Source organism: Physeter macrocephalus, chromosome 21 (assembly GCF_002837175.3).
Source record: "Physeter macrocephalus isolate SW-GA chromosome 21, ASM283717v5, whole genome shotgun sequence".
Lineage (NCBI taxonomy): Eukaryota > Metazoa > Chordata > Mammalia > Artiodactyla > Physeteridae > Physeter > Physeter macrocephalus.
Window position 1 is genome coordinate 77,349,501 of NC_041234.1, and position 10,410 is coordinate 77,359,910.

The 10,410-nt window shown below is 38.8% G+C and overlaps 1 pseudogene; it reads left to right on the top strand.

Moving 5' to 3' along the window:
• The first annotated feature begins 1,488 nt into the window (after positions 1-1,488).
• LOC102992799 (sodium/potassium-transporting ATPase subunit beta-3-like) lies at positions 1,489-9,945 on the top strand (annotated as a pseudogene).
• Positions 9,946-10,410: the final 465 nt, after the last annotated feature.

A 10,410-nucleotide genomic window follows, 5' to 3' on the forward strand; every position in this document is an offset into this window, starting at 1 on the left:
AAAAAAAAAAAAAAAAAAAAAAGAACCATCATCTCTGCTAATGGTTTTCCCAGGGTTGGCAAGTGTTTAACAAGCATGCATTCTAGTCATTCATTCAGATAAACAATCTGTCAAAGACTACTAACACTAATTACTAACTTACGTGAATCAAATACTGGCTAAGATTCTAGAGATATAGTATCTCTACTCTCAAGAAAATTTCAGTGCAGAGGGAGACACAGACAAGTAACCTACAGTACATAGTGATGGGTGTTAGGGTTATTATCAGAGCCCATAGCAGACCCATCTAACCCAAATTTGGGATGGGTGGGGAGGAGGAAGGGCAGTGGTGTGCTGGTTAATGTTTAACAATCAGTTCTCTGACAAAAATAAAAGCCCTGATTTGTTAGTGTTTGCTGATTTTCATGGTGGAAATGTTCCCATCATGGCCAGTTTCAAGCTACCAAATTGATGTCACTGAACATGGAGTTGTGCATAATAGGCTCTTGAAAGTCAGGATAAGTTAATTCTAGCACACCATTGGGGTAGAGAAGGCTTCCCAAAGTGAATTATGTCTAAGAAGAGATTTGAAGGAAAGCTAAAGTTAGTCCATCAAATGTGGAGGACAGACAAAGGGATTCCAGTTAGAAGAAACAGCAAATACAAATAACTCAGCATGGTCATAGGAAACATGTTGATTTGGCAGTAAGTGCTGATAGTCTGAATTAAAGTGTAGGAGGGAATAGTGTTAAATTTCCCAGTAGGCAGACTAAGCATATATTGATATTTAGGGCACCAGAAGGGTGGAGGAACCAAGGAAAAGAAAAAAAATTAGTTCTGATGAAATTATTAAGTGTATAATCAATAAATTTGGAAGAAATGTCAAATAAAAATTATTATAACACTTGTTAAAATGGTAAGGAAGACTTCATTCAAGATTATTGCAACAGGGGAGAGACTATTGCAGCAAGGGAGAGAGACTGAACTCAACTGCAAATACCACAATGATAGCTGGGGATTTATAGTCTATGAGAAGAGTGAGGGGGTCAGTGTACAGAAAATTACTAAGAGGAGACATCAAGCATAGGGATATTCTTGCCAAACTGTCTTAACAGGATTCTTTGCTAAAGGTAGGCCAAGGTTGAGTCTTAGTCAAGAAGAGGGCTCAGCGAAGCCTAATTAAAGTTTTGTCAAGGAGGGAGTCTTTGTCAGAAGCTATTTTAATTTTAAGATACATGTGAGTTTAGTACTACTGAATTAGAGCAGAAATGAGACTACCACAATATTTTTAATTCATAGGGCTTCTGGTTCTGGGGATGGGGAAAAGATACTTAGAAAGAGTCAAAAGATATTAATGCTGTAGAAATAGTAAAATTTCGTGGCTGATTAGAGATAGAGGGGAAGAATAAATCAAGAATTACTCTGGTTTTCTAGCTTCTGCAAGTGATTGGATGGTAGTGCCCATGAGATAGGTAACATTGGAAGAGAAGCACATTTAAAATGAAGATGATGACTCTGCTATCAGACATGTTCGAATTTGAAGTACTTGAAGAATATCAAGTGGAGATGTCCAGTAGGCAGTCAGGTATGTGAATTTGAAGCTCAGCAGAGAGGATTGGGCTGGAGTTATAGTCTTGGGAGTCACCAGTACATAGGCTGTAATTGTAATCATGAGAATGCTCTTAGGGAAAGGATATAGAGTGGGAAATGAGAAGAGGGTCAAGAAAAGATCCCTGAGGAACCCCAGCATATGGAAGAATCTAGCAAAGGAGACTGAGAAGGAGTGATTAGTGGAGTAAGAAGAAAATTAGTAGACAGTGGTACCCCAGGATTCAAGAGAGGACACTGTTTCAAAAAAGGAATTCAACTGTTAGGACATCAAGCAAGAAGACAACAGAGATGTGTCCACTGGATTTGGCCCATGGAAGTCTTCAGTGCCCTTGAAAAGAGTAGTTTCAGTGGTGTGATAGAGATTCCATTTCAGATAGAGAAGCCATTTCAGAGTACACTGAAGAGTGAATGGGAGATTAAGAAGGGGAGTCAATGAGAATAGATAATTCTTTAGAAAAATTTTACTCTCAAGAGCCGTTGAGAAATTGAGTGGTAGGTGGAGAAGAATATGGATCAAGTGAGGGCTTTTCAAAGATGAGTGATACTAGAGCAGGCTTAGATGCTACTATGATCTATTAGAATGATCTATAAAGAGAGATAAGGAAGTAGGCAAAGTATCTGAAGATACTGGACAGGAATGGATTCAGAGTACAGGTGGAGAATTGACCTTAAACAGCAGGCACTCATAATGTATAAACTCATTCTTAGGCACAGGCCTTATTGATAGAATGTCTCACCGTCTGTGGATAGGCGGAACATCAGGACATGAAAATATTGTAACATTTAGACTCTTCTGATGTTTTTTAAACCAGTATTCATTAATAAACATTAATAAAACAGTTGTGTCACCTTCAGAACAGGGAAATCCTCAAAACAACAAGGGACTTATTTGTCTTTCATTTAACAACTATTTTTTGAGTAAATTGTGCCATGCAATGATCTAAATGCTGGAAATAAAATAGTGAACAAGTCATACCTGATTATTTCTCTTATAGAGCTTAGAGTCTACTGGGAGAGAAGTATATTAAACAAATAATTGTAATACGGTGTGATAAGGGCTATGATGGGAGAAGTACTCTGTCAACACTTTATCTTATCTGGGAGTGGAGGAGTTAGGGTCAGAGGACTTCTAGAAAGAGATATGAAGTTGGTATCTGAAAGATAAATAGGAGTTATCCAGAAGAATGGGGTCAAGAAGTAGGGTGTGAGGAAGAGTTCCAGGCAGAGGTAACCGTATACCTGAAGATCTTGACACCGAGGTAGTGTGATGCAGTTGAAGAACATAAGGTCAATGTGACTGGACTGCAGAGAGTGGGAGGCAAAATGGTGGAAGATGAAGCTAGAGAGGTAGCAAGGGCCAGATTACGCAGGGCCTTATATACTATGTTTAGGATTCTGGTATTTATCTCAAGACCCAGCGGAAGACATAGCAGGGATTTAGGCAGGGAAATGAGCGTGACAGGATTTACATTTTGAAAACATTCTAGCTGCACTTCTGAGAATTGATTGGAGGGGGCAAGAGTGGAGGGATGACTAAAAGAGTTGAGAGGCTATTGCAGTTGTTTGAATGAGAATTATGGTGACATTTGCTAGGATGGTAGAGGTAGAGATGGAGAGCAGTAGAAGTATTTTAGAAGTATTTGCAAATTAACAGCTCTTGGTAAAGAATTGGATGTGGAGAATGAGGGAGAAGAACGTGTCAATGATTCCTAGGTTTTTGGCTTGAACAACTGGTTGGATGAGGCTATGGCAGCTTTTACTGAGACAGAGAAGAAAGGCAGAAGAGGAGGCTGCAGATGATCAAAGTTTGTTTTTTTAGAAGAACTAACTCACTATCATCATTCCTTTACCAGATGCATCTGGTAAGACTCCAATCGAATACAATTCCAAGAATATCTAAAAAAGCTCTAGTATTACTTTTATCTTCTTAATATCTTGAGAGCCTATGGATGGCTGAAGGGTTTAGCTTATGTTTTTTTGACTTACTGTGTTTGACCTTCATAATTCATTTAATTATACTTCTTTTTCTGACCTCATTATTGCTTTTTCTGAACCACTTCTACCAAACTAGACCAATGGTGCATTTATGTTCATGCTGAGTTCAACTCTTAGTAGGGACATGAATTTATAGTAGGGATGCTGTAGATGTATGCTTCTTATATTTTTAATATGGATTTTTTCAAACTTATATACCTAAGTAGATAGTAATAGATTAACATATTCTCACCAACTAACTTCAATAATTATCCATTTATAGTCAAATGTATTTAATCCATCCAAACAGGATGGACTTTAAAGAAATCACTATTATTCATAAAACAATTAACAATATTTCTTAACATTATATTTCCATTTAGTGTTCTAATTTTCCTGAATGCCTAATTTTCCTTTTACAGTTTCTTTGAAATGGGATTCAAATAAGTCTATACATTATATTTTGTGTATGTCTTTTAAGTCTCTCTTCATTGGTTCCCTATCTCTGTTTTTATTTTAAAATTATTATTTCAATTTATTTGTTGAAGAAAACAGTTGTTTATCCTGTAAAGTTTCTCACATTTTGGATTTTGCTGATCACATCTCTGAAGTGTTGGTTAACATATATTTTTGTTCCTTATACTTCCTGTAAACTGGTAGATCTAGAGCCTTGATCTGATTCAAGATTGATTTTTTGGGGCAGGAATATTTCATAAATGTTGTGTGTATTTCCATCAAGAGGTACAGAATATCTGGCTGAATCTCTTCTTTGTGATATTAGTGGTCATTGATAGTCATTACCTAGATTCATTATTTCATTAGGGGTTTATAAGATGGTGATATTCCAATTCTATAATTCTTCCTTCATTTACTAGTTGCGATATGTCTATAAAGGAAAAATTCCTCTCGAAATCTATTTCATCACTCTGAGGGGCAGTTTGGATTCCCTTAGCACCATCCTCCAAAGGTGACCAATGAATATATTTTTCAGAGTCATTATTACTCATGGGTTTTTAACATTTGTGATGTTTCAATTAATGAGTTCATTGCAGTTATTATTCTTAATGATATTCAAATTGTCATTGTAGCCCTTTCAAGTTGGTTCCTGAGTGATTTTGACACTACCCCAATTGTCTTTGATAGCTTTCTTGCTTTCTGATATGATAATTAATAAAACAATATGAATAAATAATTTTAAATATTTATGACATGTTAAGTGCATGATTGTGGCTCTAAATTACCATTTTGTTATGCTTTGTATAACAGGATATAAACACTACCCTCGTCTCCAGTCTACGGAATGCTAAGTTGACACACAAGGCAGTCAAAGTTTCCTTTCATTCAATATCTGTCTAATTTATGGCTTTACAGAAAAATAAACAGCGAGCACATGATTTCACCTCCTAAACAAAGCATTTACACTTATCTAAATATGTCTTTTAAATGAGGTGGAATTTCTCCCTTCTTAAAAATATGTTTCTGGAACTACTAAAAATTTGCATTTTCTAAATAGCTGATAACATTCCTCCATATTGTTGAAGAAGGGAGGCACGGGGACCATCAGTAAGACTTGGTTTAAGTATGCCAGTCAGACTTGACTTCTTTCCATCCTGCTGCATCAGAGGCCATGCTCTCCTTTTTTGTTTCTTCTTTTTTGCAGCCTTTAGTGTCTTGGTTAGCCACCCCAGTCCCAGTGGATTTCCCTTTTGCTCCTCCTTTCCCTCTTGTTTGCACATTTTTCCTGAAGGTTTATTCTTTCTTGTTGCCTTTTGCTTTTGGCTTAGTCTCAACTTTGGAAGGAACAGGTTTGGCTACAACCTGTGAATCTCCTCTTGGGCTCTTTCTTTACTGCCTCTTTAGCTGAATTGACCTTCTTAGAAATCTTGGTGGTGGCTTCAGTGAGGAAGATGCGTGCCTGGGTGCCTAGGAGTCTTCACAAAGCTGGGCTACTTTGCTGCTGCCAATCCCATAGCCTGAACTCCTGGGGCCCAAGATGGGAGTGGATCAGATGTCTTCCCATTATTTTGATTTAATATCAGGAACCTCTCTCTCTCTCTCTCTCTCTCTCTATCTATAATCATCCTCTAGCACTATCATCTATGTACTCATCCCTCTCTCTCCCTTTTTAGGTAAATGGTAGCATACTATACATGCTTTTCTCCACCTTGTCTTTTTCACCTTAACAATATACCAGGAGATCATTCCAAAGTAGTATATAGAGTATATATTCCTCATTCTTTCAACAGCTACATAATACTCCTTCATGTGGATGTATTGCAATTGATTCAAACAGTCCTTTATTGATGGACATTTGTTTTTTTTTAACCTTCTGCTATTACATATAGAACTACAGTGAATAATCTACTGCATATGCTTTACTGTATTTTTGCCAGTGTATCCTTGGGATACATTCCTAGAAGTGGGATTACAGGGTCAAAGGGAAAAAGCTTTATGTAATTTTTCAAGATTCGACAACTTCCCCTCCATTGGGGTGGTACTATTTTACATTCCCACCATCAAAGCATGAGAATGTCTGTTCACAGCCTCACTAAAGACTATGTGGTCAAACCTTTGACTTTTTGCCAATCTGATAAGTGAGAAATTATATCTTATTTTAGTTTTAATTTATACTTCTCTTATGAGTAAGGTTGAATATTATTTCATATATTTGAGTCATTCATATATCTTTTCCTGAGAACTGTCTTGACAGTTTAAAAAACATGTTCAACGTGTTTCAATCTGTTATAGTCTTTTTTTTTTGTTATAGTCTTTTTTTATGCTCAAGTTCTATCTTAGGCCAGTGGAAGACTCTTCAGGTTATCTCCTGTGTGCTTTTGACATGACCTCAGCATTCCTTTATTTTTTTACCCTAGTAATCTTTGACCGCTTCTTTGCTAAATGATATGACAAGATATTCTAGACTTATCTTGTACATTAAATGCCTCAGAATTGGCATCAGCCATTTCTCTAAGCTGCTGGCAGAATAATAATTCTATTTGCTAAGCCTCATATCCACATGCACATTCATAGCACATATCATTACCTGACATTACAGTGTATATTGTCTGATTCTTCCTCTATATTCTAAGAATTTAGAATGTAAGCTACATGGAGGGCGAACACTTTGTTTTGTTCACTAATGTATCTTGAACACCTAGAACAAAACCTGATACACAGAGGTTCTCAAAACCTGCTTCTTTCCATTTATCAGAGGTCATGATTGCAGGCCTCTACATGAGGAGATGGGTGATCATCCGGAGACTGAGCGCAGGAGTCACTATCATTCATTCGTTCATTCCCATGTACTGAGTGGCTGGTATGTTACAGACTATGTTCTAAGCAAGTTGGTAATATTTGCATTAGGCCTGAGGCTCAGGCAAAACCTCTAGCCACACTAATCAGGCAGAAATGATTCCTCTTCAATGTCAAACTTGAGCTAAACTAATAGGGTCAGGTAACCACCTGGAATAAAAGGAAATGGTGGATGGGACTTCCCTGATGGTGCAGTGGTTAAGAGTTCACCTGCCAATGCAGGGGACATGGGTTCAATCCCTGGTCCGGGAAGATCCCACATGCTGCGGAGCAAGTAAGGCCATGTGCCACAACTACTGAGCCTGTGCTCTAGAGCCCATGAGCCACAACTACTGAGCCTACATGCCACAACTACAGAAGCCTGCAACAAGAGAAGCCACCACAATGAGAAGCCCATGCACCGCAATGAAGAGTAGCCCCTGCTCACCGCTACTAAAGAAAGCCCACGTACAGCAATGAAGACCCAGCGCAGCCAATAAATAAATAAATAAATAAATAAATCTTTAAAAAAGGACATGGTGGGAGTATTTTCTTCCCTCAGGACTCCTCCTTCATGCAATGAAGACATGGCACCAAAGCTTCATACATTACGCAAATATATGTATATTTTACTTATTGCTTACATTTCCAGATGCTGTCTATGATAGCTGTATTCTATGTAGTTTATGTCAAACTTATCTCTTTTATGTGAGAGGGAAATCAGAGTTGGCCAGGACTAACATTTGTTGAAGTCTTATTGTGTGCCAGACATTTAAAAATAGATTTTCTCACAATATTTTGTATTATAGTCTCCTGGAAGATAAAGTAAGGAGGAAAAGAAAGCACAGTTTTAAAAGACTTTATTTTTTTAGATCAGTTATAGCACTTTTTTTTTAAAAAAGGAAATAGTATAAGGATTTTCTATTCTTTTCCTAGCTCCAGGAGGTAATTCATCTTACAACACAGAAGTGTCAACAGATACCATTTGCAAAGGATTTCCCATTTATTCCTCACACCACTGTGGTAAAGTGAGGGATTTTGTCACATCCACTGAGAAGACAGGCTCAGAGAGGTGATAACATATAAAACTCTCTCAGTCATTTCTAGATTAGAGCAGTGGTTCTCAAACTACCTTGTGTCATCTGTATGATGTGTAAACACTAATTACTGGGCCCCATCTGGGTGAGGCCCAAGAATATGCACTTCTAACAAGTTCCCAGGTGATGCTGATGCTGCTGGTCCAGGGACCACAGCTGGAGAACTTCTGACATGAATAACAAACAAAAATGACATTTACCTTTTACGAGGACCTAGAGAATCACTGTGAGCTGAGAGGGCTGGTGGAGGTACATGGCCTGGGGTCAAAGCAAAGGGGATACAGAGTGCAGTGTGCCCAGGCCCATGCTTTGCGCCATTGACTCAGACAGTGGCTGACACTATGTCACTCTCCTAAAGTGTGAGGGGACCAGTCAGTGGTCCACAGAACTGTTCATGTGGCATTGTGATTTCATCATGTCTCCCACCCTGGGGAGCCATGTGGGTGAGGGATTAAGCACCAGGCTCCCAAAATCTCCCTTGATCTTAAGAGCTATTCAGGATACTTCTTATTAAATCCCTAATTCAGACCAGGCTATGGGAAGTTAGGAGAGGTGAAGTAAATCAGGGACACTGTCTTGTAAATGCCTGCTCAGTAGTGAAACCTGGAATTACAATAAAGCTTTCTCACTGTGTCCCGAAACTACCAGAGCTCTGAATGCTCTAATCTCCCTGTGCAATCGATGGTGGCCAGGATATTACTTTTCGATCATTTTTTATAGTTAGCTGTATTACTTGTAAATGATTCTATTACTGAAAAATTTAAAACGCCCTATGGCAAATAACAAAAACAATAACATCCCAGCAAAGCTTGTCTGAAATGGTTAGAGTAAATATGTGCAAATTAGGGCTAATTCTCATGATATATGAAAGCATGCTCAGAAACCAGTATAGCGAGATGGACAAATGATGCTGTGGTAAGCAGCCTCTAAGACGGCTCCAATGAGCCGGAGCCTCCCTTCCTGAGCGGCGCCAGGAAGCCGGGGACCCCTTCCTGGAGCCCGGAGCCTGCGGCCCGAGGGCCCCCAGGGTCTTATTTGTACGCAGCGCGCCTGCCGAGCGGTTCAGCGAAGCCAGACCCTGCTCCACTCCCAGGAAGAGGAAATTTCCACCCCTGCAGCTGTCTTGTGACTCACGCTGCCACCCCAACCAGTCGGAAAGAGTGGGAGTATTGAGTGTGTACTGTACACTGAATGTACAGCAGTGGGTTAATCACACAAGCACATCATACACAAAAACGCACTTGTATTTGAACAGTGAAAAGACCCTTAAACAAAGGTTTGATCTTGCCCTTTTACCCAGGCTCTTATGGGTTCCTGGCTGCACTCTTCTCATTCACAATGTGGGCTATGTTTCAGAATCTGAACCAGGAGGTTCCAAAATATCGTGACCAGATAGTCCAGGACTTACGGTTTTTCCAAAATCAGTGACTGCGTTGGAATATTCATTCAATCTGTCTGATCCAGATTCCTATAAAGGGTACATTGAAGACCTAAAGCCATATGACTTAGAAGAACAGAAGAATCTCACAGTCTGTCCTGATAAAGTGCCTTTTGAAGAGAGAAGTCCAATTTATGTTGCATGTCAGTTTTTTACTGTCTTACTGCAAGCATGTGGTGGTGTGGATGATCCTGAGTTTGGTTATACCAGAGGAAAGCCTTGTATTCATGTGAAAACAAACAGAGTAATTGAATTAAAGCCTTAAGGAGAACCAACTCTAGAATGTATTTCGAAGGATGAAAACACAGCTACTCTATCAACTTATCCTTCCAATGGAATTATAGGAATAAAATATTTTCCATATTATGAGAAAAAACTGCATGTGAGGCATCTATAGCCGTTAGTTGCCATCTAGGTCACCTTTGACCCTGCAGTACCGTAAAAGAAGTAACAGTCAAGTGAAAGGTAGATGGATTACCCAACCGAAAACACCAGGATGTTCTTGACAAGATTTTAGGACGAGTTGTGTTCAAAATCACAGTGTGTGCATGGTAATGAGTTAGGATATCTCCACAGACTAAATGTTATGTTGTCTGTCTTTATTTTGTATCAGCTGGACCTGCCATTCTAGAATTATGAGACCACCCTGGACAAAGGTAGGGTGGTACATGACACTGGGGTAACATCATAATGTGCTTCTAGATCATAGTGTTCAATGTCCTTTGAAGTAACTGCCTGTTGCCTCTGCTGCTTTTTGAATCAGTGGACAGTCACCAGATAGGGACTGTGAACACTTGATTCGAAACATGTAGAATGGGGGTCTTGTCCTATTTTTATTTGGTTTAATTGCCAAGTGTATAAACCTTAGTGTGTTGCCCTATATAAATATTTTATAGATTTAACACTGGTTAAGTGTCATATTTTCATGCCAGCAAAGTTTAGGCATAAAATGGTACCTGACCAACATCAAGTGACTTTATAGCTACAAGAAATGTGATGTATGGAGAAGTTCTGTGAGGA